Raw genomic sequence first — 25,232 nt, forward strand, 5'->3', positions numbered from 1 at the left:
CTGTAAGGGTCCCTAGGAGAAGACAGTCGGAAGATTCCCGGAAGAGGTACTTTTCAAGGATTACCTGCAGGCCAACTCTCTCTCTTTCTGATCCAGGTGTAAACGACCATTAGACTGTTGAGGGAAGCAAGAGTTATTTTCCACCACTGGGAGGAGCTAATTTTCTGTCATTTGCATACCATGAATTAAGCCTCCTGAGAGACCAACAAAAATTGCCAATGCTGACTGTATTTCAAGTCATCATGGCGGGGTATTGGGAAAAGTTTTCAATTAGCAATAATCACGCCTCGGTTAAACCTCATGGGCTACGATACTGCCACTGCGCAAAGTTAAAGGAGTTCAGGTCACCAAGAAATCCCCGCTTTCCAGGAAGAGCTCGTTTATGTTATGGAGAGTTCCAAATGCCCACTTACTTTCTTCCGCCGCTGCAAGGGTCCCTAGGAGAAGACAGTCGGAAGATTCCCGGAAGAGGTACTTTTCAAGGATTACCTGCAGGCCTACTCTCTCTCTTTCTGATCCAGGTGTAAACGACCATTAGACTGTTGAGGGAAGCAAGAGTTATTTTCCACCACTGGGAGGAGCTAATTTTCTGTCATTTGCATACCATGAATTAAGCATCCTGTGAGACCAACAAAAATTGCCAATGCTGACTGTATTTCAAGTCATTATGGCGGGGTATTGGGAAAAGTTTTCAATTAGCAATAATCACGCCTCGTTTAAACCTCATGGGCTACGATACTGCCACTGCGCAAAGTTAAAGGAGTTCAGGTCACCAAGAAATCCCCGCTTTCCAGGAAGAGCTCGTTTATGTTATGGAGAGTTCCAAATGCCCACTTCCTTTCTTCCGCCGCTGCAAGGGTCCCTAGGAGAAGACAGTCGGAAGATTCCCGGAAGAGGTACTTTTCAAGGATTACCTGTAGGCCAACTCTCTCTCTTTCTGATCCAGGTGTACACGACCATTAGACTGTTGAGGGAAGCAAGAGTTATTTTCCACCACTGGGAGGAGCTAATTTTCTGTCATGTGCATACCATGAATTAAGCCTCCACCTCATGGGCTACAATACTGCCACTGCGCAAAGTTAAAGGAGTTCAGGTCACCAAGAAATCCCCGCTTTCCAGGAAGAGCTCGTTTATGTTATGGAGAGTTCCAAATGCCCACTTACTTTCTTCCGCCGCTGCAAGGGTCCCTAGGAGAAGACAGTCGGAAGATTCCCGGAAGAGGTACTTTTCAAGGATTACCTGCAGGCCTACTCTCTCTCTTTCTGATCCAGGTGTAAACGACCATTAGACTGTTGAGGGAAGCAAGAGTTATTTTCCACCACTGGGAGGAGCTAATTTTCTGTCATTTGCATACCATGAATTAAGCATCCTGTGAGACCAACAAAAATTGCCAATGCTGACTGTATTTCAAGTCATTATGGTGGGGTATTGGGAAAAGTTTTCAATTAGCAATAATCACGCCTCGTTTAAACCTCATGGGCTACGATACTGCCACTGCGCAAAGTTAAAGGAGTTCAGGTCACCAAGAAATCCCCGCTTTCCAGGAAGAGCTCGTTTATGTTATGGAGAGTTCCAAATGCCCACTTCCTTTCTTCCGCCGCTGCAAGGGTCCCTAGGAGAAGACAGTCGGAAGATTCCCGGAAGAGGTACTTTTCAAGGATTACCTGTAGGCCAACTCTCTCTTTTTCTGATCCAGGTGTACACGACCATTAGACTGTTGAGGGAAGCAAGAGTTATTTTCCACCACTGGGAGGAGCTAATTTTCTGTCATGTGCATACCATGAATTAAGCCTCCACCTCATGGGCTACGATACTGCCACTGCGCAAAGTTAAAGGAGTTCAGGTCACCAAGAAATCCCCACTTTCCAGGAAGAGCTCGTTTATGTTATGGAGAGTTCCAAATGCCCACTTCCTTTCTTCCGCCGCTGCAAGGATCCCTAGGAGAAGACAGTCGGCAGATTCCCGGAAGAGATACTTTTCAAGGATTACCTGCAGGCCAACTCTCTCTCTTTCTGATCCAGGTGTAAACGACCATTAGACTGTTGAGGGAAGCAAGAGTTATTTTCCACCACTGGGAGAAGCTAATTTTCTGTCATTTGCATACCATGAATTAAGCCTCCTGAGAGACCAACAAAAATTGCCAATGCTGACTGTATTTCAAGTCATCATGGCGGGGTATTGGGAAAAGTTTTCAATTAGCAATAATCACGCCTCGGTTAAACCTCATAGGCTACGATACTGCCACTGCGCAAAGTTAAAGGAGTTCAGGTCACCAAGAAATCCCCGCTTTCCAGGAAGAGCTCGTTTATGTTATGGAGAGTTCCAAATGCCCACTTCCTTTCTTACGCCGCTGCAAGGGTCCCTAGGAGAAGACAGTCGGAAGATTCCCGGAAGAGGTACTTTTCAAGGATTACCTGCAGGCCAACTCTCTCTCTTTCTGTTCGAGGTGTAAACGACCATTAGACTGTTGAGGGAAGCAAGAGTTATTTTCCACCACTGGGAGGAGCTAATTTTCTGTCATTTGCATACCATGAATTAAGCCTCCTGAGAGACCAACAAAAATTGCCAATGCTGACTGTATTTCAAGTCATCATGGCGGGGTATTGGGATAAGTTTTCAATTAGCAATAATCACGCCTCGGTTAAACCTCATAGGCTACGATACTGCCACTGCGCAAAGTTAAAGGAGTTCAGGTCACCAAGAAATCCCCGCTTTCCAGGAAGAGCTCGTTTATGTTATGGAGAGTTCCAAATGCCCACTTCCTTTCTTACGCCGCTGCAAGGGTCCCTAGGAGAAGACAGTCGGAAGATTCCCGGAAGAGGTACTTTTCAAGGATTACCTGCAGGCCAACTCTCTCTCTTTCTGTTCCAGGTGTAAACGACCATTAGACTGTTGAAAAAAGCAAGAGTTATTTTCCACCACTGGGAGGAGCTAATTTTCTGTCATTTGCATACCATGAATTAAGCCTCCTGAGAGACCAACAAAAATTGCCAATGCTGACTGTATTTCAAGTCATCATGGCGGGGTATTGGGAAAAGTTTTCAATTAGCAATAATCACGCCTCGGTTAAACCTCATGGGCTACGATACTGCCACTGCGCAAAGTTAAAGGAGTTCAGGTCACCAAGAAATCCCCGCTTTCCAGGAAGAGCTCGTTTATGTTATGGAGAGTTCCAAATGCCCACTTCCTTTCTTCCGCCGCTGCAAGGGTCCCTAGGAGAAGACAGTCGGAAGATTCCCGGAAGAGGTACTTTTCAAGGATTACCTGCAGGCCAACTCTCTCTCTTTCTGATCCAGGTGTAAACGACCATTAGACTGTTGAGGGAAGCAAGAGTTATTTTCCACCACTGGGAGGAGCTAATTTTCGGTCATTTGCATACCATGAATTAAGCCTCCTGAGAGACCAACAAAAATTGCCAATGCTGACTGTATTTCAAGTCATCATGGCGGGGTATTGGGAAAAGTTCTCAATTAGCAATAATCACGCCTCGGTTAAACCTCATGGGCTACGATACTGCCACTGCGCAAAGTTAAAGGAGTTCAGGTCACCAAGAAATCCCCGCTTTCAAGGAAGAGCTTGTTTATGTTATGGAGAGTTCCAAATGCCCACTTCCTTTCTTCCGCCGCTGCAAGGGTCCCTAGGAGAAGACAGTCGGAAGATTCCCGGAAGAGGTACTTTTCAAGGATTACCTTCAGGCCAACTCTCTGTCTTTCTGATCCAGGTGTAAACGACCATTAGACTGTTGAGGGAAGCAAGAGTTATTTTCCACCACTGGGAGGAGCTAATTTTCTGTCATTTGCATACCATGAATTAAGCCTCCTGAGAGACCAACAAAAATTGCCAATGCTGACTGTATTTCAAGTCATCATGGCGGGGTATTGGGAAAAGTTTTCAATTAGCAATAATCACGCCTCGGTTAAACCTCATGGGCTACGATACTGCCACTGCGCAAAGTTAAAGGCGTTCAGGTCACCAAGAAATCCACGCTTTCCAGGAAGAGCTCGTTTATGTTATGGAGAGTTCCAAATGCCCACTTCCTTTCTTCCGCTGCTGTAAGGGTCCCTAGGAGAAGACAGTCGGAAGATTCCCGGAAGAGGTACTTTTCAAGGATTACCTGCAGGCCAACTCTCTCTCTTTCTGATCCAGGTGTAAACGACCATTAGACTGTTGAGGGAAGCAAGAGTTATTTTCCACCACTGGGAGGAGCTAATTTTCTGTCATTTGCATACCATGAATTAAGCCTCCTGAGAGACCAACAAAAATTGCCAATGCTGACTGTATTTCAAGTCATCATGGCGGGGTATTGGGAAAAGTTTTCAATTAGCAATAATCACGCCTCGGTTAAACCTCATGGGCTACGATACTGCCACTGCGCAAAGTTAAAGGAGTTCAGGTCACCAAGAAATCCCCGCTTTCCAGGAAGAGCTCGTTTATGTTATGGAGAGTTCCAAATGCCCACTTACTTTCTTCCGCCGCTGCAAGGGTCCCTAGGAGAAGACAGTCGGAAGATTCCCGGAAGAGGTACTTTTCAAGGATTACCTGCAGGCCTACTCTCTCTCTTTCTGATCCAGGTGTAAACGACCATTAGACTGTTGAGGGAAGCAAGAGTTATTTTCCACCACTGGGAGGAGCTAATTTTCTGTCATTTGCATACCATGAATTAAGCATCCTGTGAGACCAACAAAAATTGCCAATGCTGACTGTATTTCAAGTCATTATGGCGGGGTATTGGGAAAAGTTTTCAATTAGCAATAATCACGCCTCGTTTAAACCTCATGGGCTACGATACTGCCACTGCGCAAAGTTAAAGGAGTTCAGGTCACCAAGAAATCCCCGCTTTCCAGGAAGAGCTCGTTTATGTTATGGAGAGTTCCAAATGCCCACTTCCTTTCTTCCGCCGCTGCAAGGGTCCCTAGGAGAAGACAGTCGGAAGATTCCCGGAAGAGGTACTTTTCAAGGATTACCTGTAGGCCAACTCTCTCTCTTTCTGATCCAGGTGTACACGACCATTAGACTGTTGAGGGAAGCAAGAGTTATTTTCCACCACTGGGAGGAGCTAATTTTCTGTCATGTGCATACCATGAATTAAGCCTCCACCTCATGGGCTACGATACTGCCACTGCGCAAAGTTAAAGGAGTTCAGGTCACCAAGAAATCCCCGCTTTCCAGGAAGAGCTCGTTTATGTTATGGAGAGTTCCAAATGCCCACTTACTTTCTTCCGCCGCTGCAAGGGTCCCTAGGAGAAGACAGTCGGAAGATTCCCGGAAGAGGTACTTTTCAAGGATTACCTGCAGGCCTACTCTCTCTCTTTCTGATCCAGGTGTAAACGACCATTAGACTGTTGAGGGAAGCAAGAGTTATTTTCCACCACTGGGAGGAGCTAATTTTCTGTCATTTGCATACCATGAATTAAGCATCCTGTGAGACCAACAAAAATTGCCAATGCTGACTGTATTTCAAGTCATTATGGTGGGGTATTGGGAAAAGTTTTCAATTAGCAATAATCACGCCTCGTTTAAACCTCATGGGCTACGATACTGCCACTGCGCAAAGTTAAAGGAGTTCAGGTCACCAAGAAATCCCCGCTTTCCAGGAAGAGCTCGTTTATGTTATGGAGAGTTCCAAATGCCCACTTCCTTTCTTCCGCCGCTGCAAGGGTCCCTAGGAGAAGACAGTCGGAAGATTCCCGGAAGAGGTACTTTTCAAGGATTACCTGTAGGCCAACTCTCTCTTTTTCTGATCCAAGTGTACACGACCATTAGACTGTTGAGGGAAGCAAGAGTTATTTTCCACCACTGGGAGGAGCTAATTTTCTGTCATGTGCATACCATGAATTAAGCCTCCACCTCATGGGCTACGATACTGCCACTGCGCAAAGTTAAAGGAGTTCAGGTCACCAAGAAATCCCCACTTTCCAGGAAGAGCTCGTTTATGTTATGGAGAGTTCCAAATGCCCACTTCCTTTCTTCCGCCGCTGCAAGGATCCCTAGGAGAAGACAGTCGGCAGATTCCCGGAAGAGATACTTTTCAAGGATTACCTGCAGGCCAACTCTCTCTCTTTCTGATCCAGGTGTAAACGACCATTAGACTGTTGAGGAAAGCAAGAGTTATTTTCCACCACTGGGAGGAGCTAAGTTTCTGTCATTTGCATACCATGAATTAAGCCTCCTGAGAGACCAACAAAAATTGCCAATGCTGACTGTATTTCAAGTCATCATGGCGGGGTATTGGGAAAAGTTTTCAATTAGCAATAATCACGCCTCGGTTAAACCTCATGGGCTACGATACTGCCACTGCGCAAAGTTAAAGGAGTTCAGGTCACCAAGAAATCCCCGCTTTCCAGGAAGAGCTCGTTTATGTTATGGAGAGTTCCAAATGCCCACTTCCTTCCTTCCGCCGCTGCAAGGGTCCCTAGGAGAAGACAGTCGGAAGATTCCCGGAAGAGGTACTTTTCAAGGATTACCTGCAGGCCAACTTTCTCTCTTTCTGATCCAGGTGTAAACGACCATTAGACTGTTGAGGGAAGCAAAAGTTATTTTCCACCACTGGGAGGAGCTAATTTTCTGTCATTTGCATACCATGAATTAAGCCTCCTGAGAGACCAACAAAAATTGCCAATGCTGACTGTATTTCAAGTCATCATGGCGGGGTATTGGGAAAAGTTTTCAATTAGCAATAATCACGCCTCGGTTAAACCTCATAGGCTACGATACTGCCACTGCGCAAAGTTAAAGGAGTTCAGGTCACCAAGAAATCCCCGCTTTCCAGGAAGAGCTCGTTTATGTTATGGAGAGTTCCAAATGCCCACTTCCTTTCTTACGCCGCTGCAAGGGTCCCTAGGAGAAGACAGTCGGAAGATTCCCGGAAGAGGTACTTTTCAAGGATTACCTGCAGGCCAACTCTCTCTCTTTCTGATCCAGGTGTAAACGACCATTAGACTGTTAAGGGAAGCAAGAGTTATTTTCCACCACTGGGAGGAGCTAATTTTCTGTCATTTGCATACCATGAATTAAGCCTCCTGAGAGACCAACAAAAATTGCCAATGCTGACTGTATTTCAAGTCATCATGGCGGGGTATTGGGAAAAGTTTTCAATTAGCAATAATCACGCCTCGGTTAAACCTCATAGGCTACGATACTGCCACTGCGCAAAGTTAAAGGAGTTCAGGTCACCAAGAAATCCCCGCTTTCCAGGAAGAGCTCGTTTATGTTATGGAGAGTTCCAAATGCCCACTTCCTTTCTTACGCCGCTGCAAGGGTCCCTAGGAGAAGACAGTCGGAAGATTCCCGGAAGAGGTACTTTTCAAGGATTACCTGCAGGCCAACTCTCTCTCTTTCTGTTCGAGGTGTAAACGACCATTAGACTGTTAAGGGAAGCAAGAGTTATTTTCCACCACTGGGAGGAGCTAATTTTCTGTCATTTGCATACCATGAATTAAGCCTCCTGAGAGACCAACAAAAATTGCCAATGCTGACTGTATTTCAAGTCATCATGGCGGGGTATTGGGAAAAGTTTTCAATTAGCAATAATCACGCCTCGGTTAAACCTCATGGGCTACGATACTGCCACTGCGCAAAGTTAAAGGAGTTCAGGTCACCAAGAAATCCCCGCTTTCCAGGAAGAGCTCGTTTATGTTATGGAGAGTTCCAAATGCCCACTTCCTTTCTTCCGCCGGTGCAAGGGTCCCTAGGAGAAGACAGTCGGAAGATTCCCGGAAGAAGTACTTTTCAAGGATTACCTGCAGGCCAACTCTCTCTCTTTCTGATCCAGGTGTAAACGACCATTAGACTGTTGAGGGAAGCAAGAGTTATTTTCCACCACTGGGAGGAGCTAATTTTCTGTCATTTGCATACCATGAATTAAGCCTCCTGAGAGACCAACAAAAATTGCCAATGCTGACTGTATTTCAAGTCATCATGGCGGGGTATTGGGAAAAGTTTTCAATTAGCAATAATCACGCCTCGGTTAAACCTCATAGGCTACGATACTGCCACTGCGCAAAGTTAAAGGAGTTCAGGTCACCAAGAAATCCCCGCTTTCCAGGAAGAGCTCGTTTATGTTATGGAGAGTTCCAAATGCCCACTTCCTTTCTTACGCCGCTGCAAGGGTCCCTAGGAGAAGACAGTCGGAAGATTCCCGGAAGAGGTACTTTTCAAGGATTACCTGCAGGCCAACTCTCTCTCTTTCTGTTCGAGGTGTAAACGACCATTAGACTGTTGAGGGAAGCAAGAGTTATTTTCCACCACTGGGAGGAGCTAATTTTCTGTCATTTGCATACCATGAATTAAGCCTCCTGAGAGACCAACAAAAATTGCCAATGCTGACTGTATTTCAAGTCATCATGGCGGGGTATTGGGAAAAGTTTTCAATTAGCAATAATCACGCCTCGGTTAAACCTCATGGGCTACAATACTGCCACTGCGCAAAGTTAAAGGAGTTCAGGTCACCAAGAAATCCCCGCTTTCCAGGAAGAGCTCGTTTATGTTATGGAGAGTTCCAAATGCCCACTTCCTTTCTTCCGTCGCTGCAAGGGTCCCTAGGAGAAGACAGTCGGAAGATTCCCGGAAGAGGTACTTTTCAAGGATTACCTGCAGGCCAACTCTCTCTCTTTCTGATCCAGGTGTAAACGACCATTAGACTGTTGAGGGAAGCAAGAGTTATTTTCCACCACTGGGAGGAGCTAATTTTCTGTCATTTGCATACCATGAATTAAGCCTCCTGAAAGACCAACAAAAATTGCCAATGCTGACTGTATTTCAAGTCATCATGGCGGGGTATTGGGAAAAGTTTTCAATTAGCAATAATCACGCCTCGGTTAAACCTCATGGGCTACGATACTGCCACTGCGCAAAGTTAAAGGAGTTCAGGTCACCAAGAAATCCCCGCTTTCAAGGAAGAGCTTGTTTATGTTATGGAGAGTTCCAAATGCCCACTTCCTTTCTTCCGCCGCTGCAAGGGTCCCTAGGAGAAGACAGTCGGAAGATTCCCGGAAGAGGTACTTTTCAAGGATTACCTGCAGGCCAACTCTCTGTCTTTCTGATCCAGGTGTAAACGACCATTAGACTGTTGAGGGAAGCAAGAGTTATTTTCCACCACTGGGAGGAGCTAATTTTCTGTCATTTGCATACCATGAATTAAGCCTCCTGAGAGACCAACAAAAATTGCCAATGCTGACTGTATTTCAAGTCATCATGGCGGGGTATTGGGAAAAGTTTTCAATTAGCAATAATCACGCCTCGGTTAAACCTCATGGGCTACGATACTGCCACTGCGCAAAGTTAAAGGCGTTCAGGTCACCAAGAAATCCACGCTTTCCAGGAAGAGCTCGTTTATGTTATGGAGAGTTCCAAATGCCCACTTCCTTTCTTCCGCTGCTGTAAGGGTCCCTAGGAGAACACAGTCGGAAGATTCCCGGAAGAGGTACTTTTCAAGGATTACCTGCAGGCCAACTCTCTCTCTTTCTGATCCAGGTGTAAACGACCATTAGACTGTTGAGGGAAGCAAGAGTTATTTTCCACCACTGGGAGGAGCTAATTTTCTGTCATTTGCATACCATGAATTAAGCCTCCTGAGAGACCAACAAAAATTGCCAATGCTGACTGTATTTCAAGTCATCATGGCGGGGTATTGGGAAAAGTTTTCAATTAGCAATAATCACGCCTCGGTTAAACCTCATGGGCTACGATACTGCCACTGCGCAAAGTTAAAGGAGTTCAGGTCACCAAGAAATCCCCGCTTTCCAGGAAGAGCTCGTTTATGTTATGGAGAGTTCCAAATGCCCACTTACTTTCTTCCGCCGCTGCAAGGGTCCCTAGGAGAAGACAGTCGGAAGATTCCCGGAAGAGGTACTTTTCAAGGATTACCTGCAGGCCTACTCTCTCTCTTTCTGATCCAGGTGTAAACGACCATTAGACTGTTGAGGGAAGCAAGAGTTATTTTCCACCACTGGGAGGAGCTAATTTTCTGTCATTTGCATACCATGAATTAAGCATCCTGTGAGACCAACAAAAATTGCCAATGCTGACTGTATTTCAAGTCATTATGGCGGGGTATTGGGAAAAGTTTTCAATTAGCAATAATCACGCCTCGTTTAAACCTCATGGGCTACGATACTGCCACTGCGCAAAGTTAAAGGAGTTCAGGTCACCAAGAAATCCCCGCTTTCCAGGAAGAGCTCGTTTATGTTATGGAGAGTTCCAAATGCCCACTTCCTTTCTTCCGCCGCTGCAAGGGTCCCTAGGAGAAGACAGTCGGAAGATTCCCGGAAGAGGTACTTTTCAAGGATTACCTGTAGGCCAACTCTCTCTCTTTCTGATCCAGGTGTACACGACCATTAGACTGTTGAGGGAAGCAAGAGTTATTTTCCACCACTGGGAGGAGCTAATTTTCTGTCATGTGCATACCATGAATTAAGCCTCCACCTCATGGGCTACGATACTGCCACTGCGCAAAGTTAAAGGAGTTCAGGTCACCAAGAAATCCCCGCTTTCCAGGAAGAGCTCGTTTATGTTATGGAGAGTTCCAAATGCCCACTTACTTTCTTCCGCCGCTGCAAGGGTCCCTAGGAGAAGACAGTCGGAAGATTCCCGGAAGAGGTACTTTTCAAGGATTACCTGCAGGCCTACTCTCTCTCTTTCTGATCCAGGTGTAAACGACCATTAGACTGTTGAGGGAAGCAAGAGTTATTTTCCACCACTGGGAGGAGCTAATTTTCTGTCATTTGCATACCATGAATTAAGCATCCTGTGAGACCAACAAAAATTGCCAATGCTGACTGTATTTCAAGTCATTATGGCGGGGTATTGGGAAAAGTTTTCAATTAGCAATAATCACGCCTCGTTTAAACCTCATGGGCTACGATACTGCCACTGCGCAAAGTTAAAGGAGTTCAGGTCACCAAGAAATCCCCGCTTTCCAGGAAGAGCTCGTTTATGTTATGGAGAGTTCCAAATGCCCACTTCCTTTCTTCCGCCGCTGCAAGGGTCCCTAGGAGAAGACAGTCGGAAGATTCCCGGAAGAGGCACTTTTCAAGGATTACCTGTAGGCCAACTCTCTCTTTTTCTGATCCAGGTGTACACGACCATTAGACTGTTGAGGGAAGCAAGAGTTATTTTCCACCACTGGGAGGAGCTAATTTTCTGTCATGTGCATACCATGAATTAAGCCTCCACCTCATGGGCTACGATACTGCCACTGCGCAAAGTTAAAGGAGTTCAGGTCACCAAGAAATCCCCACTTTCCAGGAAGAGCTCGTTTATGTTATGGAGAGTTCCAAATGCCCACTTCCTTTCTTCCGCCGCTGCAAGGATCCCTAGGAGAAGACAGTCGGCAGATTCCCGGAAGAGATACTTTTCAAGGATTACCTGCAGGCCAACTCTCTCTCTTTCTGATCCAGGTGTAAACGACCATTAGACTGTTGAGGAAAGCAAGAGTTATTTTCCACCACTGGGAGGAGCTAAGTTTCTGTCATTTGCATACCATGAATTAAGCCTCCTGAGAGACCAACAAAAATTGCCAATGCTGACTGTATTTCAAGTCATCATGGCGGGGTATTGGGAAAAGTTTTCAATTAGCAATAATCACGCCTCGGTTAAACCTCATGGGCTACGATACTGCCACTGCGCAAAGTTAAAGGAGTTCAGGTCACCAAGAAATCCCCGCTTTCCAGGAAGAGCTCGTTTATGTTATGGAGAGTTCCAAATGCCCACTTCCTTCCTTCCGCCGCTGCAAGGGTCCCTAGGAGAAGACAGTCGGAAGATTCCCGGAAGAGGTACTTTTCAAGGATTACCTGCAGGCCAACTTTCTCTCTTTCTGATCCAGGTGTAAACGACCATTAGACTGTTGAGGAAAGCAAAAGTTATTTTCCACCACTGGGAGGAGCTAATTTTCTGTCATTTGCATACCATGAATTAAGCCTCCTGAGAGACCAACAAAAATTGCCAATGCTGACTGTATTTCAAGTCATCATGGCGGGGTATTGGGAAAAGTTTTCAATTAGCAATAATCACGCCTCGGTTAAACCTCATAGGCTACGATACTGCCACTGCGCAAAGTTAAAGGAGTTCAGGTCACCAAGAAATCCCCGCTTTCCAGGAAGAGCTCGTTTATGTTATGGAGAGTTCCAAATGCCCACTTCCTTTCTTACGCCGCTGCAAGGGTCCCTAGGAGAAGACAGTCGGAAGATTCCCGGAAGAGGTACTTTTCAAGGATTACCTGCAGGCCAACTCTCTCTCTTTCTGATCCAGGTGTAAACGACCATTAGACTGTTAAGGGAAGCAAGAGTTATTTTCCACCACTGGGAGGAGCTAATTTTCTGTCATTTGCATACCATGAATTAAGCCTCCTGAGAGACCAACAAAAATTGCCAATGCTGACTGTATTTCAAGTCATCATGGCGGGGTATTGGGAAAAGTTTTCAATTAGCAATAATCACGCCTCGGTTAAACCTCATAGGCTACGATACTGCCACTGCGCAAAGTTAAAGGAGTTCAGGTCACCAAGAAATCCCCGCTTTCCAGGAAGAGCTCGTTTATGTTATGGAGAGTTCCAAATGCCCCCTTCCTTTCTTACGCCGCTGCAAGGGTCCCTAGGAGAAGACAGTCGGAAGATTCCCGGAAGAGGTACTTTTCAAGGATTACCTGCAGGCCAACTCTCTCTCTTTCTGTTCGAGGTGTAAACGACCATTAGACTGTTGAGGGAAGCAAGAGTTATTTTCCACCACTGGGAGGAGCTAATTTTCTGTCATTTGCATACCATGAATTAAGCCTCCTGAGAGACCAACAAAAATTGCCAATGCTGACTGTATTTCAAGTCATCATGGCGGGGTATTGGGAAAAGTTTTCAATTAGCAATAATCACGCCTCGGTTAAACCTCATGGGCTACGATACTGCCACTGCGCAAAGTTAAAGGAGTTCAGGTCACCAAGAAATCCCCGCTTTCCAGGAAGAGCTCGTTTATGTTATGGAGAGTTCCAAATGCCCACTTCCTTTCTTCCGCCGCTGCAAGGGTCCCTAGGAGAAGACAGTCGGAAGATTCCCGGAAGAAGTACTTTTCAAGGATTACCTGCAGGCCAACTCTCTCTCTTTCTGATCCAGGTGTAAACGACCATTAGACTGTTGAGGGAAGCAAGAGTTATTTTCCACCACTGGGAGGAGCTAATTTTCTGTCATTTGCATACCATGAATTAAGCCTCCTGAGAGACCAACAAAAATTGCCAATGCTGACTGTATTTCAAGTCATCATGGCGGGGTATTGGGAAAAGTTTTCAATTAGCAATAATCACGCCTCGGTTAAACCTCATAGGCTACGATACTGCCACTGCGCAAATTTAAAGGAGTTCAGGTCACCAAGAAATCCCCGCTTTCCAGGAAGAGCTCGTTTATGTTATGGAGAGTTCCAAATGCCCACTTCCTTTCTTCCGCCGCTGCAAGGGTCCCTAGGAGAAGACAGTCGGAAGATTCCCGGAAGAGGTACTTTTCAAGGATTACCTGCAGGCCAACTCTCTCTCTTTCTGATCCAGGTGTAAACGACCATTAGACTGTTGAGGGAAGCAAGAGTTATTTTCCACCACTGGGAGGAGCTAATTTTCTGTCATTTGCATACCATGAATTAAGCCTCCTGAAAGACCAACAAAAATTGCCAATGCTGACTGTATTTCAAGTCATCATGGCGGGGTATTGGGATAAGTTTTCAATTAGCAATAATCACGCCTCGGTTAAACCTCATAGGCTACGATACTGCCACTGCGCAAAGTTAAAGGAGTTCAGGTCACCAAGAAATCCCCGCTTTCCAGGAAGAGCTCGTTTATGTTATGGAGAGTTCCAAATGCCCACTTCCTTTCTTACGCCGCTGCAAGGGTCCCTAGGAGAAGACAGTCGGAAGATTCCCGGAAGAGGTACTTTTCAAGGATTACCTGCAGGCCAACTCTCTCTCTTTCTGTTCCAGGTGTAAACGACCATTAGACTGTTGAGGGAAGCAAGAGTTATTTTCCACCACTGGGAGGAGCTAATTTTCTGTCATTTGCATACCATGAATTAAGCCTCCTGAGAGACCAACAAAAATTGCCAATGCTGACTGTATTTCAAGTCATCATGGCGGGGTATTGGGAAAAGTTTTCAATTAGCAATAATCACGCCTCGGTTAAACCTCATAGGCTACGATACTGCCACTGCGCAAAGTTAAAGGAGTTCAGGTCACCAAGAAATCCCCGCTTTCCAGGAAGAGCTCGTTTATGTTATGGAGAGTTCCAAATGCCCACTTCCTTTCTTACGCCGCTGCAAGGGTCCCTAGGAGAAGACAGTCGGAAGATTCCCGGAAGAGGTACTTTTCAAGGATTACCTGCAGGCCAACTCTCTCTCTTTCTGTTCCAGGTGCAAAACGACCATTAGACTGTTGAAAAAAGCAAGAGTTATTTTTTACCACTGGGAGGAGCTAATTTTCTGTCATTTGCATACCATGAATTAAGCCTCCTGAGAGACCAACAAAAATTGCCAATGCTGACTGTATTTCAAGTCATCATGGCGGGGTATTGGGAAAAGTTCTCAATTAGCAATAATCACGCCTCGGTTAAACCTCATGGGCTACGATACTGCCACTGCGCAAAGTTAAAGGAGTTCAGGTCACCAAGAAATCCCCGCTTTCCAGGAAGAGCTCGTTTATGTTATGGAGAGTTCCAAATGCCCACTTCCTTTCTTCCGCCGCTGCAAGGGTCCCTAGGAGAAGACAGTCGGAAGATTCCCGGAAGAGGTACTTTTCAAGGATTACCTGCAGGCCAACTCTCTGTCTTTCTGATCCAGGTGTAAACGACCATTAGACTGTTGAGGGAAGCAAGAGTTATTTTCCACCACTGGGAGGAGCTAATTTTCTGTCATTTGCATACCATGAATTAAGCCTCCTGAGAGACCAACAAAAATTGCCAATGCTGACTGTATTTCAAGTCATCATGGCGGGGTATTGGGAAAAGTTTTCAATTAGCAATAATCACGCCTTGGTTAAACCTCATGGGCTACGATACTGCCACTGCGCAAAGTTAAAGGCGTTCAGGTCACCAAGAAATCCACGCTTTCCAGGAAGAGCTCGTTTATGTTATGGAGAGTTCCAAATGCCCACTTCCTTTCTTCCGCTGCTGTAAGGGTCCCTAGGAGAAGACAGTCGGAAGATTCCCGGAAGAGGTACTTTTCAAGGATTACCTGCAGGCCAACTCTCTCTCTTTCTGATCCAGGTGTAAACGACCATTAGACTGTTGAGGGAAGCAAGAGTTATTTTCCACCACTGGGAGGAGCTAATTTTCTGTCATTTGCATACCATGAATTAAGCCTCCTGAGAGACCAACAAAAATTGCCAATGCTGACTGTATTTCAAGTCATCATGGCGGGGTATTGGGAAAAGTTTTCAATTAGCAATAATCACGCCTCGGTTAAACCTCATGGGCTACGATACTGCCACTGCGCAAAGTTAAAGGAGTTCAGGTCACCAAGAAATCCCCGCTTTCCAGGAAGAGCTCGTTTATGTTATGGAGAGTTCCAAATGCCCACTTACTTTCTTCCGCCGCTGCAAGGGTCCCTAGGAGAAGACAGTCGGAAGATTCCCGGAAGAGGTACTTTTCAAGGATTACCTGCAGGCCTACTCTCTCTCTTTCTGATCCAGGTGTAAACGACCATTAGACTGTTGAGGGAAGCAAGAGTTATTTTCCACCACTGGGAGGAGCTAATTTTCTGTCATTTGCATACCATGAATTAAGCATCCTGTGAGACCAACAAAAATTGCCAATGCTGACTGTATTTCAAGTCATTATGGCGGGGTATTGGGAAAAGTTTTCAATTAGCAATAATCACGCCTCGTTTAAACCTCATGGGCTACGATACTGCCACTGCGCAAAGTTAAAGGAGTTCAGGTCACCAAGAAATCCCCGCTTTCCAGGAAGAGCTCGTTTATGTTATGGAGAGTTCCAAATGCCCACTTCCTTTCTTCCGCCGCTGCAAGGGTCCCTAGGAGAAGACAGTCGGAAGATTCCCGGAAGAGGTACTTTTCAAGGATTACCTGTAGGCCAACTCTCTCTCTTTCTGATCCAGGTGTACACGACCATTAGACTGTTGAGGGAAGCAAGAGTTATTTTCCACCACTGGGAGGAGCTAATTTTCTGTCATGTGCATACCATGAATTAAGCCTCCACCTCATGGGCTACGATACTGCCACTGCGCAAAGTTAAAGGAGTTCAGGTCACCAAGAAATCCCCGCTTTCCAGGAAGAGCTCGTTTATGTTATGGAGAGTTCCAAATGCCCACTTACTTTCTTCCGCCGCTGCAAGGGTCCCTAGGAGAAGACAGTCGGAAGATTCCCGGAAGAGGTACTTTTCAAGGATTACCTGCAGGCCTACTCTCTCTCTTTCTGATCCAGGTGTAAACGACCATTAGACTGTTGAGGGAAGCAAGAGTTATTTTCCACCACTGGGAGGAGCTAATTTTCTGTCATTTGCATACCATGAATTAAGCATCCTGTGAGACCAACAAAAATTGCCAATGCTGACTGTATTTCAAGTCATTATGGCGGGGTATTGGGAAAAGTTTTCAATTAGCAATAATCACGCCTCGTTTAAACCTCATGGGCTACGATACTGCCACTGCGCAAAGTTAAAGGAGTTCAGGTCACCAAGAAATCCCCGCTTTCCAGGAAGAGCTCGTTTATGTTATGGAGAGTTCCAAATGCGCACTTCCTTTCTTCCGCCGCTGCAAGGGTCCCTAGGAGAAGACAGTCGGAAGATTCCCGGAAGAGGTACTTTTCAAGGATTACCTGTAGGCCAACTCTCTGTTTTTCTGATCCAGGTGTACACGACCATTAGACTGTTGAGGGAAGCAAGAGTTATTTTCCACCACTGGGAGGAGCTAATTTTCTGTCATGTGCATACCATGAATTAAGCCTCCACCTCATGGGCTACGATACTGCCACTGCGCAAAGTTAAAGGAGTTCAGGTCACCAAGAAATCCCCACTTTCCAGGAAGAGCTCGTTTATGTTATGGAGAGTTCCAAATGCCCACTTCCTTTCTTCCGCCGCTGCAAGGGTCCCTAGGAGAAGACAGTCGGCAGATTCCCGGAAGAGATACTTTTCAAGGATTACCTGCAGGCCAACTCTCTCTCTTTCTGATCCAGGTGTAAACGACCATTAGACTGTTGAGGAAAGCAAGAGTTATTTTCCACCACTGGGAGGAGCTAAGTTTCTGTCATTTGCATACCATGAATTAAGCCTCCTGAGAGACCAACAAAAATTGCCAATGCTGACTGTATTTCAAGTCATCATGGCGGGGTATTGGGAAAAGTTTTCAATTAGCAATAATCACGCCTCGGTTAAACCTCATGGGCTACGATACTGCCACTGCGCAAAGTTAAAGGAGTTCAGGTCACCAAGAAATCCCCGCTTTCCAGGAAGAGCTCGTTTATGTTATGGAGAGTTCCAAATGACCACTTCCTTCCTTCCGCCGCTGCAAGGGTCCCTAGGAGAAGACAGTCGGAAGATTCCCGGAAGAGGTACTTTTCAAGGATTACCTGCAGGCCAACTTTCTCTCTTTCTGATCCAGGTGTAAACGACCATTAGACTGTTGAGGGAAGCAAAAGTTATTTTCCACCACTGGGAAGAGCTAATTTTCTGTCATTTGCATACCATGAATTAAGCCTCCTGAGAGACCAACAAAAATTGCCAATGCTGACTGTATTTCAAGTCATCATGGCGGGGTATTGGGAAAAGTTTTCAATTAGCAATAATCACGCCTCGGTTAAACCTCATGGGCTACGATACTGCCACTGCGCAAAGTTAAAGGAGTTCAGGTCACCAAGAAATCCCCGCTTTCCAGGAAGAGCTCGTTTATGTTATGGAGAGTTCCAAATGCCCACTTCTTTTCTTCCGCCGCTGTAAGGGTCCCTAGGAGAAGACAGTCGGAAGATTCCCGGAAGAGGTACTTTTCAAGGATTACCTGCAGGCCAACTCTCTCTCTTTCTGATCCAGGTGTAAACGACCATTAGACTGTTGAGGGAAGCAAGAGTTATTTTCCACCACTGGGAGGAGCTAATTTTCTGTCATTTGCATACCATGAATTAAGCCTCCTGAGAGACCAACAAAAATTGCCAATGCTGACTGTATTTCAAGTCATCATGGCGGGGTATTGGGAAAAGTTTTCAGTTAGCAATAATCACGCCTCGGTTAAACCTCATGGGCTACGATACTGCCACTGCACAAAGTTAAAGGAGTTCAGGTCACCAAGAAATCCCCGCTTTCCAGGAAGAGCTCGTTTATGTTATGGAGAGTTCCAAATGCCCACTTCCTTTCTTCCGCTGCTGCAAGGGTCCCTAGGAGAAGACAGTCGGAAGATTCCCGGAAGAGGTACTTTTCAAGGATTACCTGCAGGCCAACTCTCTCTCTTTCTGATCCAGGTGTAAACGACCATTAGACTGTTGAGGGAAGCAAGAGTTATTTTCCACCACTGGGAGGAGCTAATTTTCTGTCATTTGCATACCATGAATTAAGCCTCCTGAGAGACCAACAAAAATTGCCAATGCTGACTGTATTTCAAATCATCATGGCGGGGTATTGGGAAAAGTTTTCAATTAGCAATAATCACGCCTCGGTTAAACCTCATGGGCTACGATACTGCCACTGCGCAAAGTTAAAGGAGTTCAGGTCACCAAGAAATCCCCGCTTTCCAGGAAGAGCTCGTTTATGTTATGGAGAGTTCCAAATGCCCACTTCCTTTCTTCCGCCGCTGCAAGGGTCCCTAGGAGAAGACAGTCGGAAGATTCCCGGAAGAGGTACTTTTCAAGGATTACCTGTAGGCCAACTCTCTCTCTTTCTGATCCAGGTGTACACGACCATTAGACTGTTGAGGGAAGCAAGAGTTATTTTCCACCACTGGGAGGAGCTAATTTTCTGTCATGTGCATACCATGAATTAAGCCTCCACCTCATGGGCTACGATACTGCCACTGCGCAAAGTTAAAGGAGTTCAGGTCACCAAGAAATCCCCGCTTTCCAGGAAGAGCTCGTTTATGTTATGGAGAGTTCCAAATGCCCACTTACTTTCTTCCGCCGCTGCAAGGGTCCCTAGGAGAAGACAGTCGGAAGATTCCCGGAAGAGCTACTTTTCAAGGATTACCTGCAGGCCTACTCTCTCTCTTTCTGATCCAGGTGTAAACGACCATTAGACTGTTGAGGGAAGCAAGAGTTATTTTCCACCACTGGGAGGAGCTAATTTTCTGTCATTTGCATACCATGAATTAAGCATCCTGTGAGACCAACAAAAATTGCCAATGCTGACTGTATTTCAAGTCATTATGGCGGGGTATTGGGAAAAGTTTTCAATTAGCAATAATCACGCCTCGTTTAAACCTCATGGGCTACGATACTGCCACTGCGCAAAGTTAAAGGAGTTCAGGTCACCAAGAAATCCCCGCTTTCCAGGAAGAGCTCGTTTATGTTATGGAGAGTTCCAAATGCGCACTTCCTTTCTTCCGCCGCTGCAAGGGTCCCTAGGAGAAGACAGTCGGAAGATTCCCGGAAGAGGTACTTTTCAAGGATTACCTGTAGGCCAACTCTCTCTTTTTCTGATCCAGGTGTACACGACCATTAGACTGTTGAGGGAAGCAAGAGTTATTTTCCACCACTGGGAGGAGCTAATTTTCTGTCATGTGCATACCATGAATTAAGCCTTCACCTCATGGGCTACGATACTGCCACTGCGCAAAGTTAAAGGAGTTCAGGTCACCAAGAAATCCCCACTTTCCAGGAAGAGCTCGTTTATGTTATGGAGAGTTCCAAATGCCCACTTCCTTTCTTCCGCCGCTGCAAGGGTCCCTAGGAGAAGACAGTCGGCAGATTCCCGGAAGAGATACTTTTCAAGGATTACCTGCAGGCCAACTCTCTCTCTTTCTGATCCAGGTGTAAACGACCATTAGACTGTTGAGGAAAGCAAGAGTTATTTTCCACCACTGGTAGGAGCTAAGTTTCTGTCATTTGCATACCATGAATTAAGCCTCCTGAGAGACCAACAAAAATTGCCAATGCTGACTGTATTTCAAGTCATCATGGCGGGGTATTGGGAAAAGTTTTCAATTAGCAATAATATCGCCTCGGTTAAACCTCATGGGCTACGATACTGCCACTGCGCAAAGTTAAAGGAGTTCAGGTCACCAAGAAATCCCCGCTTTCCAGGAAGAGCTCGTTTATGTTATGGAGAGTTCCAAATGCCCACTTCCTTCCTTCCGCCGCTGCAAGGGTCCCTAGGAGAAGACAGTCGGAATATTCCCGGAAGAGGTACTTTTCAAGGATTACCTGCAGGCCAACTTTCTCTCTTTCTGATCCAGGTGTAAACGACCATTAGACTGTTGAGGGAAGCAAAAGTTATTTTCCACCACTGGGAGGAGCTAATTTTCTGTCATTTGCATACCATGAATTAAGCCTCCTGAGAGACCAACAAAAATTGCCAATGCTGACTGTATTTCAAGTCATCATGGCGGGGTATTGGGATAAGTTTTCAATTAGCAATAATCACGCCTCGGTTAAACCTCATGGGCTACGATACTGCCACTGCGCAAAGTTAAAGGAGTTCAGGTCACCAAGAAATCCCCGCTTTCCAGGAAGAGCTCGTTTATGTTATGGAGAGTTCCAAATGCCCACTTCCTTTCTTCCGCCGCTGTAAGGGTCCCTAGGAGAAGACAGTCGGAAGATTCCCGGAAGAGGTACTTTTCAAGGATTACCTGCAGGCCAACTCTCTCTCTTTCTGATCCAGGTGTAAACGACCATTAGACTGTTGAGGGAAGCAAGAGTTATTTTCCACCACTGGGAGGAGCTAATTTTCTGTCATTTGCATACCATGAATTAAGCCTCCTGAGAGACCAACAAAAATTGCCAATGCTGACTGTATTTCAAGTCATCATGGCGGGGTATTGGGAAAAGTTTTCAGTTAGCAATAATCACGCCTCGGTTAAACCTCATGGGCTACGATACTGCCACTGCACAAAGTTAAAGGAGTTCAGGTCACCAAGAAATCCCCGCTTTCCAGGAAGAGCTCGTTTATGTTATGGAGAGTTCCAAATGCCCACTTCCTTTCTTCCGCTGCTGCAAGGGTCCCTAGGAGAAGACAGTCGGAAGATTCCCGGAAGAGGTACTTTTCAAGGATTACCTGCAGGCCAACTCTCTCTCTTTCTGATCCAGGTGTAAACGACCATTAGACTGTTGAGGAAAGCAAGAGTTATTTTCCACCACTGGGAGGAGCTAATTTTCTGTCATTTGCATACCATGAATTAAGCCTCCTGAGAGACCAACAAAAATTGCCAATGCTGACTGTATTTCAAATCATCATGGCGGGGTATTGGGAAAAGTTTTCAATTAGCAATAATCACGCCTCGGTTAAACCTCATGGGCTACGATACTGCCACTGCGCAAAGTTAAAGGAGTTCAGGTCACCAAGAAATCCCCGCTTTCCAGGAAGAGCTCGTTTATGTTATGGAGAGTTCCAAATGCCCACTTACTTTCTTCCGCCGCTGCAAGGGTCCCTAGGAGAAGACAGTCGGAAGATTCCCGGAAGAGGTACTTTTCAAGGATTACCTGCAGGCCTACTCTCTCTCTTTCTGATCCAGGTGTAAACGACCATTAGACTGTTGAGGGAAGCAAGAGTTATTTTCCACCACTGGGAGGAGCTAATTTTCTGTCATTTGCATACCATGAATTAAGCCTCCTGAGAGACCAACAAAAATTGCCAATGCTGACTGTATTTCAAATCATCATGGCGGGGTATTGGGAAAAGTTTTCAATTAGCAATAATCACGCCTCGGTTAAACCTCATGGGCTACGATACTGCCACTGCGCAAAGTTAAAGGAGTTCAGGTCACCAAGAAATCCCCGCTTTCCAGGAAGAGCTCGTTTATGTTATGGAGAGTTCCAAATGCCCACTTACTTTCTTCCGCCGCTGCAAGGGTCCCTAGGAGAAGACAGTCGGAAGATTCCCGGAAGAGGTACTTTTCAAGGATTACCTGCAGGCCTACTCTCTCTCTTTCTGATCCAGGTGTAAACGACCATTAGACTGTTGAGGGAAGCAAGAGTTATTTTCCACCACTGGGAGGAGCTAATTTTCTGTCATTTGCATACCATGAATTAAGCATCCTGTGAGACCAACAAAAATTGCCAATGCTGACTGTATTTCAAGTCATTATGGCGGGGTATTGGGAAAAGTTTTCAATTAGCAATAATCACGCCTCGTTTAAACCTCATGGGCTACGATACTGCCACTGCGCAAAGTTAAAGGAGTTCAGGTCACCAAGAAATCCCCGCTTTCCAGGAAGAGCTCGTTTATGTTATGGAGAGTTCCAAATGCCCACTTCCTTTCTTCCGCCGCTGCAAGGGTCCCTAGGAGAAGACAGTCGGAAGATTCCCGGAAGAGGTACTTTTCAAGGATTACCTGTAGGCCAACTCTCTCTCTTTCTGATCCAGGTGTACACGACCATTAGACTGTTGAGGGAAGCAAGAGTTATTTTCCACCACTGGGAGGAGCTAATTTTCTGTCATTTGCATACCATGAATTAAGCCTCCACCTCATGGGCTACGATACTGCCACTGCGCAAAGTTAAAGGAGTTCAGGTCACCAAGAAATCCCCACTTTCCAGGAAGAGCTCGTTTATGTTATGGAGAGTTCCAAATGCCCACTTCCTTTCTTCCGCCGCTGCAAGGGTCCCTAGGAGAAGACAGTCGGCAGATTCCCGGAAGAGGTACTTTTCAAGGATTACCTGCAGGCCAACTCTCTCTCTTTCTGATCTAGGTGTAAACGACCATTAGACTGTTGAGAAAAGCAAGAGTTATTTTCCACCACTGGGAGGAGCTAAGTTTCTGTCATTTGCATACCATGAATTAAGCCTCCTGAGAGACCAACAAAAATTGCCAATGCTGACTGTATTTCAAGTCATCATGGCGGGGTATTGGGAAAAGTTTTCAATTAGCAATAATCACGCCTCGGTTAAACCTCATGGGCTACGATACTGCCACTGCGCAAAGTTAAAGGAGTTCAGGTCACCAAGAAATCCCCGCTTTCCAGGAAGAGCTCGTTTATGTTATGGAGAGTTCCAAATGCCCACTTCCTTTCTTCCGCCGCTGCAAGGGTCCCTAGGAGAAGACAGTCGGAAGATTCCCGGAAGAGGTACTTTTCAAGGATTACCTGCAGGCCAACTCTCTCTCTTTCTGATCCAGGTGTAAACGACCATTAGACTGTTGAGGGAAGCAAGAGTTATTTTCCACCACTGGGAGGAGCTAATTTTCTGTCATTTGCATACCATGAATTAAGCCTCCTGAGAGACCAACAAAAATTGCCAATGCTGACTGTATTTCAAGTCATCATGGCGGGGTATTGGGAAAAGTTTTCAATTAGCAATAATCACGCCTCGGTTAAACCTCATGGGCTACGATACTGCCACTGCGCAAAGTTAAAGGAGTTCAGGTCACCAAGAAATCCCCGCTTTCCAGGAAGAGCTCGTTTATGTTATGGACAGTTCCAAATGCCCACTTCCTTTCTTCCGCCGCTGCAAGGGTCCCTAGGAGAAGACAGTCGGAAGATTCCCGGAAGAGGTACTTTTCAAGGATTACCTGCAGGCCAACTCTCTCTCTTTCTGATCCAGGTGTAAACGACCATTAGACTGTTGAGGGAAGCAAGAGTTATTTTCCACCACTGGGAGGAGCTAATTTTCTGTCATTTGCATACCATGAATTAAGCCTCCTGAGAGACCAACAAAAATTGCCAATGCTGACTGTATTTCAAGTCATCATGGCGGGGTATTGGGAAAAGTTTTCAATTAGCAATAATCACGCCTCGGTTAAACCTCATGGGCTACGATACTGCCACTGCGCAAAGTTAAAGGAGTTCAGGTCACCAAGAAATCCCCGCTTTCCAGGAAGAGCTCGTTTATGTTATAGAGAGTTCCAAATGCCCACTTCCTTTCTTCCGCCGCTGCAAGGGTCCCTAGGAGAAGACAGTCGGAAGATTCCCGGAAGAGGTACTTTTCAAGGATTACCTGCAGGCCAACTCTCTCTCTTTCTGATCCAGGTGTAAACGACCATTAGACTGTTGAGGGAAGCAAGAGTTATTTTCCACCACTGGGAGGAGCTAATTTTCTGTCATTTGCATACCATGAATTAAGCCTCCTGAGAGACCAACAAAAATTGCCAATGCTGACTGTATTTCAAGTCATCATGGCGGGGTATTGGGAAAAGTTTTCAATTAGCAATAATCATGCCTCGGTTAAACCTCAAGGGTTACGATACTGCCACTGCGCAAAGTTAAAAGAGTTCAGGTCACCAAGAAATCCCCGCTTTCCAGGAAGAGCTCGTTTATGTTATGGAGAGTTCCAAATGCCCACTTCCTTTCTTCCGCCGCTGCAAGGGTCCCTAGGAGAAGACAGTCGGAAGATTCCCGAAAGAGGTACTTTTCAAGGATTACCTGCAGGCCAACTCTCTCTCTTTCTGATCCAGGTGTAAATGACCATTAGACTGTTGAGGGAAGCAAGAGTTATTTTCCACCACTGGGAGGAGCTAATTTTCTGTCATTTGCATACCATGAATTAAGCCTCCTGAGAGACCAACAAAAATTGCCAATGCTGACTGTATTTCAAGTCATCATGGTGGGGTATTGGGAAAAGTTTTCAATTAGCAATAATCACGCCTCGGTTAAACCTCATGGGCTACGATACTTCCACTGCGCAAAGTTAAAGGAGTTCAGGTAACCAAGAAATCCCCGCTTTCCAGGAAGAGCTCGTTTATGTTATGGAGAGTTCCAAATGCCCACTTCCTTTCTTCCGCCGCTGCAAGGGTCCCTAGGAGAAGACAGTCGGAAGATTCCCGGAAGAGGTACTTTTCAAGGATTACCTGCAGGCCAACTCTCTCTCTTTCTGATCCAGGTGTAAACGACCATTAGACTGTTGAGGGAAGCAAGAGTTATTTTCCACCACTGGGAGGAGCTAATTTTCTGTCATTTGCATACCATGAATTAAGCCTTCTGAGAGACCAACAAAAATTGCCAATGCTGACTGTATTTCAAGTCATCATGGCGGGGTATTGGGAAAAGTTTTCAATTAGCAATAATCATGCCTCGGTTAAACCTCATGGGTTACGAAACTGCCACTGCGCAAAGTTAAAGGAGTTCAGGTCACCAAGAAATCCCCGCTTTCCAGGAAGAGCTCGTTTATGTTATGGAGAGTTCCAAATGCC

The 25,232-nt window shown here is 45.9% G+C and overlaps 51 non-coding genes across 51 annotated transcripts; all 51 read right to left on the reverse strand.

Moving 5' to 3' along the window:
• Positions 1–190: 190 nt before the first annotated feature.
• On the reverse strand, positions 191–331 carry LOC142304969 (U4 spliceosomal RNA). The gene has a single exon (XR_012753610.1). It is a non-coding gene; the product is annotated as a U4 spliceosomal RNA (small nuclear RNA).
• Positions 332–615: 284 nt separating this feature from the next.
• Positions 616–756, reverse strand: LOC142304838 (U4 spliceosomal RNA). The gene has a single exon (XR_012753487.1). It is a non-coding gene; the product is annotated as a U4 spliceosomal RNA (small nuclear RNA).
• Positions 757–1,365: 609 nt separating this feature from the next.
• Positions 1,366–1,506, reverse strand: LOC142304853 (U4 spliceosomal RNA). The gene has a single exon (XR_012753501.1). It is a non-coding gene; the product is annotated as a U4 spliceosomal RNA (small nuclear RNA).
• Positions 1,507–2,115: 609 nt separating this feature from the next.
• LOC142304703 (U4 spliceosomal RNA) lies at positions 2,116–2,256 on the reverse strand. Its single transcript, XR_012753355.1, has one exon. It is a non-coding gene; the product is annotated as a U4 spliceosomal RNA (small nuclear RNA).
• A 284-nt stretch (positions 2,257–2,540) lies between these two features.
• On the reverse strand, positions 2,541–2,681 carry LOC142305246 (U4 spliceosomal RNA). Its single transcript, XR_012753871.1, has one exon. It is a non-coding gene; the product is annotated as a U4 spliceosomal RNA (small nuclear RNA).
• Positions 2,682–2,965: 284 nt separating this feature from the next.
• On the reverse strand, positions 2,966–3,106 carry LOC142304970 (U4 spliceosomal RNA). Its single transcript, XR_012753611.1, has one exon. It is a non-coding gene; the product is annotated as a U4 spliceosomal RNA (small nuclear RNA).
• A 284-nt stretch (positions 3,107–3,390) lies between these two features.
• Positions 3,391–3,531, reverse strand: LOC142304641 (U4 spliceosomal RNA). The gene has a single exon (XR_012753296.1). It is a non-coding gene; the product is annotated as a U4 spliceosomal RNA (small nuclear RNA).
• A 284-nt stretch (positions 3,532–3,815) lies between these two features.
• Positions 3,816–3,956, reverse strand: LOC142304971 (U4 spliceosomal RNA). Its single transcript, XR_012753612.1, has one exon. It is a non-coding gene; the product is annotated as a U4 spliceosomal RNA (small nuclear RNA).
• A 284-nt stretch (positions 3,957–4,240) lies between these two features.
• Positions 4,241–4,381, reverse strand: LOC142304972 (U4 spliceosomal RNA). Its single transcript, XR_012753613.1, has one exon. It is a non-coding gene; the product is annotated as a U4 spliceosomal RNA (small nuclear RNA).
• A 284-nt stretch (positions 4,382–4,665) lies between these two features.
• On the reverse strand, positions 4,666–4,806 carry LOC142304839 (U4 spliceosomal RNA). The gene has a single exon (XR_012753488.1). It is a non-coding gene; the product is annotated as a U4 spliceosomal RNA (small nuclear RNA).
• Positions 4,807–5,415: 609 nt separating this feature from the next.
• Positions 5,416–5,556, reverse strand: LOC142304854 (U4 spliceosomal RNA). Its single transcript, XR_012753502.1, has one exon. It is a non-coding gene; the product is annotated as a U4 spliceosomal RNA (small nuclear RNA).
• Positions 5,557–6,165: 609 nt separating this feature from the next.
• On the reverse strand, positions 6,166–6,306 carry LOC142304973 (U4 spliceosomal RNA). Its single transcript, XR_012753614.1, has one exon. It is a non-coding gene; the product is annotated as a U4 spliceosomal RNA (small nuclear RNA).
• Positions 6,307–6,590: 284 nt separating this feature from the next.
• LOC142304715 (U4 spliceosomal RNA) lies at positions 6,591–6,731 on the reverse strand. The gene has a single exon (XR_012753366.1). It is a non-coding gene; the product is annotated as a U4 spliceosomal RNA (small nuclear RNA).
• Positions 6,732–7,015: 284 nt separating this feature from the next.
• LOC142304726 (U4 spliceosomal RNA) lies at positions 7,016–7,156 on the reverse strand. The gene has a single exon (XR_012753377.1). It is a non-coding gene; the product is annotated as a U4 spliceosomal RNA (small nuclear RNA).
• Positions 7,157–7,440: 284 nt separating this feature from the next.
• Positions 7,441–7,581, reverse strand: LOC142304974 (U4 spliceosomal RNA). Its single transcript, XR_012753615.1, has one exon. It is a non-coding gene; the product is annotated as a U4 spliceosomal RNA (small nuclear RNA).
• A 284-nt stretch (positions 7,582–7,865) lies between these two features.
• Positions 7,866–8,006, reverse strand: LOC142304737 (U4 spliceosomal RNA). Its single transcript, XR_012753388.1, has one exon. It is a non-coding gene; the product is annotated as a U4 spliceosomal RNA (small nuclear RNA).
• Positions 8,007–8,290: 284 nt separating this feature from the next.
• LOC142304452 (U4 spliceosomal RNA) lies at positions 8,291–8,431 on the reverse strand. Its single transcript, XR_012753113.1, has one exon. It is a non-coding gene; the product is annotated as a U4 spliceosomal RNA (small nuclear RNA).
• A 284-nt stretch (positions 8,432–8,715) lies between these two features.
• Positions 8,716–8,856, reverse strand: LOC142305320 (U4 spliceosomal RNA). Its single transcript, XR_012753942.1, has one exon. It is a non-coding gene; the product is annotated as a U4 spliceosomal RNA (small nuclear RNA).
• A 284-nt stretch (positions 8,857–9,140) lies between these two features.
• Positions 9,141–9,281, reverse strand: LOC142304975 (U4 spliceosomal RNA). The gene has a single exon (XR_012753616.1). It is a non-coding gene; the product is annotated as a U4 spliceosomal RNA (small nuclear RNA).
• A 284-nt stretch (positions 9,282–9,565) lies between these two features.
• LOC142304976 (U4 spliceosomal RNA) lies at positions 9,566–9,706 on the reverse strand. Its single transcript, XR_012753617.1, has one exon. It is a non-coding gene; the product is annotated as a U4 spliceosomal RNA (small nuclear RNA).
• A 284-nt stretch (positions 9,707–9,990) lies between these two features.
• On the reverse strand, positions 9,991–10,131 carry LOC142304841 (U4 spliceosomal RNA). The gene has a single exon (XR_012753490.1). It is a non-coding gene; the product is annotated as a U4 spliceosomal RNA (small nuclear RNA).
• A 609-nt stretch (positions 10,132–10,740) lies between these two features.
• On the reverse strand, positions 10,741–10,881 carry LOC142304842 (U4 spliceosomal RNA). Its single transcript, XR_012753491.1, has one exon. It is a non-coding gene; the product is annotated as a U4 spliceosomal RNA (small nuclear RNA).
• A 609-nt stretch (positions 10,882–11,490) lies between these two features.
• LOC142304977 (U4 spliceosomal RNA) lies at positions 11,491–11,631 on the reverse strand. Its single transcript, XR_012753618.1, has one exon. It is a non-coding gene; the product is annotated as a U4 spliceosomal RNA (small nuclear RNA).
• Positions 11,632–11,915: 284 nt separating this feature from the next.
• Positions 11,916–12,056, reverse strand: LOC142304749 (U4 spliceosomal RNA). Its single transcript, XR_012753399.1, has one exon. It is a non-coding gene; the product is annotated as a U4 spliceosomal RNA (small nuclear RNA).
• A 284-nt stretch (positions 12,057–12,340) lies between these two features.
• Positions 12,341–12,481, reverse strand: LOC142304761 (U4 spliceosomal RNA). Its single transcript, XR_012753410.1, has one exon. It is a non-coding gene; the product is annotated as a U4 spliceosomal RNA (small nuclear RNA).
• Positions 12,482–12,765: 284 nt separating this feature from the next.
• Positions 12,766–12,906, reverse strand: LOC142304978 (U4 spliceosomal RNA). Its single transcript, XR_012753619.1, has one exon. It is a non-coding gene; the product is annotated as a U4 spliceosomal RNA (small nuclear RNA).
• Positions 12,907–13,190: 284 nt separating this feature from the next.
• LOC142304496 (U4 spliceosomal RNA) lies at positions 13,191–13,331 on the reverse strand. The gene has a single exon (XR_012753155.1). It is a non-coding gene; the product is annotated as a U4 spliceosomal RNA (small nuclear RNA).
• Positions 13,332–13,615: 284 nt separating this feature from the next.
• Positions 13,616–13,756, reverse strand: LOC142305324 (U4 spliceosomal RNA). Its single transcript, XR_012753946.1, has one exon. It is a non-coding gene; the product is annotated as a U4 spliceosomal RNA (small nuclear RNA).
• A 284-nt stretch (positions 13,757–14,040) lies between these two features.
• On the reverse strand, positions 14,041–14,181 carry LOC142304773 (U4 spliceosomal RNA). The gene has a single exon (XR_012753421.1). It is a non-coding gene; the product is annotated as a U4 spliceosomal RNA (small nuclear RNA).
• Positions 14,182–14,466: 285 nt separating this feature from the next.
• Positions 14,467–14,607, reverse strand: LOC142304642 (U4 spliceosomal RNA). The gene has a single exon (XR_012753297.1). It is a non-coding gene; the product is annotated as a U4 spliceosomal RNA (small nuclear RNA).
• A 284-nt stretch (positions 14,608–14,891) lies between these two features.
• Positions 14,892–15,032, reverse strand: LOC142304594 (U4 spliceosomal RNA). Its single transcript, XR_012753249.1, has one exon. It is a non-coding gene; the product is annotated as a U4 spliceosomal RNA (small nuclear RNA).
• A 284-nt stretch (positions 15,033–15,316) lies between these two features.
• Positions 15,317–15,457, reverse strand: LOC142304979 (U4 spliceosomal RNA). Its single transcript, XR_012753620.1, has one exon. It is a non-coding gene; the product is annotated as a U4 spliceosomal RNA (small nuclear RNA).
• Positions 15,458–15,741: 284 nt separating this feature from the next.
• On the reverse strand, positions 15,742–15,882 carry LOC142304843 (U4 spliceosomal RNA). Its single transcript, XR_012753492.1, has one exon. It is a non-coding gene; the product is annotated as a U4 spliceosomal RNA (small nuclear RNA).
• A 609-nt stretch (positions 15,883–16,491) lies between these two features.
• Positions 16,492–16,632, reverse strand: LOC142304845 (U4 spliceosomal RNA). Its single transcript, XR_012753493.1, has one exon. It is a non-coding gene; the product is annotated as a U4 spliceosomal RNA (small nuclear RNA).
• A 609-nt stretch (positions 16,633–17,241) lies between these two features.
• On the reverse strand, positions 17,242–17,382 carry LOC142304980 (U4 spliceosomal RNA). The gene has a single exon (XR_012753621.1). It is a non-coding gene; the product is annotated as a U4 spliceosomal RNA (small nuclear RNA).
• Positions 17,383–17,666: 284 nt separating this feature from the next.
• LOC142304981 (U4 spliceosomal RNA) lies at positions 17,667–17,807 on the reverse strand. Its single transcript, XR_012753622.1, has one exon. It is a non-coding gene; the product is annotated as a U4 spliceosomal RNA (small nuclear RNA).
• A 284-nt stretch (positions 17,808–18,091) lies between these two features.
• LOC142304604 (U4 spliceosomal RNA) lies at positions 18,092–18,232 on the reverse strand. The gene has a single exon (XR_012753259.1). It is a non-coding gene; the product is annotated as a U4 spliceosomal RNA (small nuclear RNA).
• A 284-nt stretch (positions 18,233–18,516) lies between these two features.
• Positions 18,517–18,657, reverse strand: LOC142304434 (U4 spliceosomal RNA). Its single transcript, XR_012753096.1, has one exon. It is a non-coding gene; the product is annotated as a U4 spliceosomal RNA (small nuclear RNA).
• Positions 18,658–19,266: 609 nt separating this feature from the next.
• LOC142304846 (U4 spliceosomal RNA) lies at positions 19,267–19,407 on the reverse strand. The gene has a single exon (XR_012753494.1). It is a non-coding gene; the product is annotated as a U4 spliceosomal RNA (small nuclear RNA).
• A 609-nt stretch (positions 19,408–20,016) lies between these two features.
• Positions 20,017–20,157, reverse strand: LOC142304760 (U4 spliceosomal RNA). The gene has a single exon (XR_012753409.1). It is a non-coding gene; the product is annotated as a U4 spliceosomal RNA (small nuclear RNA).
• Positions 20,158–20,441: 284 nt separating this feature from the next.
• Positions 20,442–20,582, reverse strand: LOC142305265 (U4 spliceosomal RNA). Its single transcript, XR_012753889.1, has one exon. It is a non-coding gene; the product is annotated as a U4 spliceosomal RNA (small nuclear RNA).
• Positions 20,583–20,866: 284 nt separating this feature from the next.
• On the reverse strand, positions 20,867–21,007 carry LOC142304605 (U4 spliceosomal RNA). The gene has a single exon (XR_012753260.1). It is a non-coding gene; the product is annotated as a U4 spliceosomal RNA (small nuclear RNA).
• Positions 21,008–21,291: 284 nt separating this feature from the next.
• LOC142304435 (U4 spliceosomal RNA) lies at positions 21,292–21,432 on the reverse strand. The gene has a single exon (XR_012753097.1). It is a non-coding gene; the product is annotated as a U4 spliceosomal RNA (small nuclear RNA).
• Positions 21,433–21,716: 284 nt separating this feature from the next.
• LOC142304436 (U4 spliceosomal RNA) lies at positions 21,717–21,857 on the reverse strand. The gene has a single exon (XR_012753098.1). It is a non-coding gene; the product is annotated as a U4 spliceosomal RNA (small nuclear RNA).
• A 284-nt stretch (positions 21,858–22,141) lies between these two features.
• Positions 22,142–22,282, reverse strand: LOC142304847 (U4 spliceosomal RNA). Its single transcript, XR_012753495.1, has one exon. It is a non-coding gene; the product is annotated as a U4 spliceosomal RNA (small nuclear RNA).
• A 609-nt stretch (positions 22,283–22,891) lies between these two features.
• On the reverse strand, positions 22,892–23,032 carry LOC142304982 (U4 spliceosomal RNA). The gene has a single exon (XR_012753623.1). It is a non-coding gene; the product is annotated as a U4 spliceosomal RNA (small nuclear RNA).
• Positions 23,033–23,316: 284 nt separating this feature from the next.
• Positions 23,317–23,457, reverse strand: LOC142304983 (U4 spliceosomal RNA). The gene has a single exon (XR_012753624.1). It is a non-coding gene; the product is annotated as a U4 spliceosomal RNA (small nuclear RNA).
• Positions 23,458–23,741: 284 nt separating this feature from the next.
• LOC142304984 (U4 spliceosomal RNA) lies at positions 23,742–23,882 on the reverse strand. Its single transcript, XR_012753625.1, has one exon. It is a non-coding gene; the product is annotated as a U4 spliceosomal RNA (small nuclear RNA).
• Positions 23,883–24,166: 284 nt separating this feature from the next.
• LOC142304686 (U4 spliceosomal RNA) lies at positions 24,167–24,307 on the reverse strand. The gene has a single exon (XR_012753339.1). It is a non-coding gene; the product is annotated as a U4 spliceosomal RNA (small nuclear RNA).
• Positions 24,308–24,591: 284 nt separating this feature from the next.
• Positions 24,592–24,732, reverse strand: LOC142304673 (U4 spliceosomal RNA). Its single transcript, XR_012753327.1, has one exon. It is a non-coding gene; the product is annotated as a U4 spliceosomal RNA (small nuclear RNA).
• A 284-nt stretch (positions 24,733–25,016) lies between these two features.
• LOC142304803 (U4 spliceosomal RNA) lies at positions 25,017–25,157 on the reverse strand. Its single transcript, XR_012753450.1, has one exon. It is a non-coding gene; the product is annotated as a U4 spliceosomal RNA (small nuclear RNA).
• Between the last annotated feature and the right edge of the window lie 75 nt (positions 25,158–25,232).

The sequence above is a fragment of the Anomaloglossus baeobatrachus genome, chromosome 4 (genome assembly GCF_048569485.1).
Source record: "Anomaloglossus baeobatrachus isolate aAnoBae1 chromosome 4, aAnoBae1.hap1, whole genome shotgun sequence".
Taxonomy (NCBI): Eukaryota; Metazoa; Chordata; class Amphibia; order Anura; family Aromobatidae; genus Anomaloglossus; species Anomaloglossus baeobatrachus.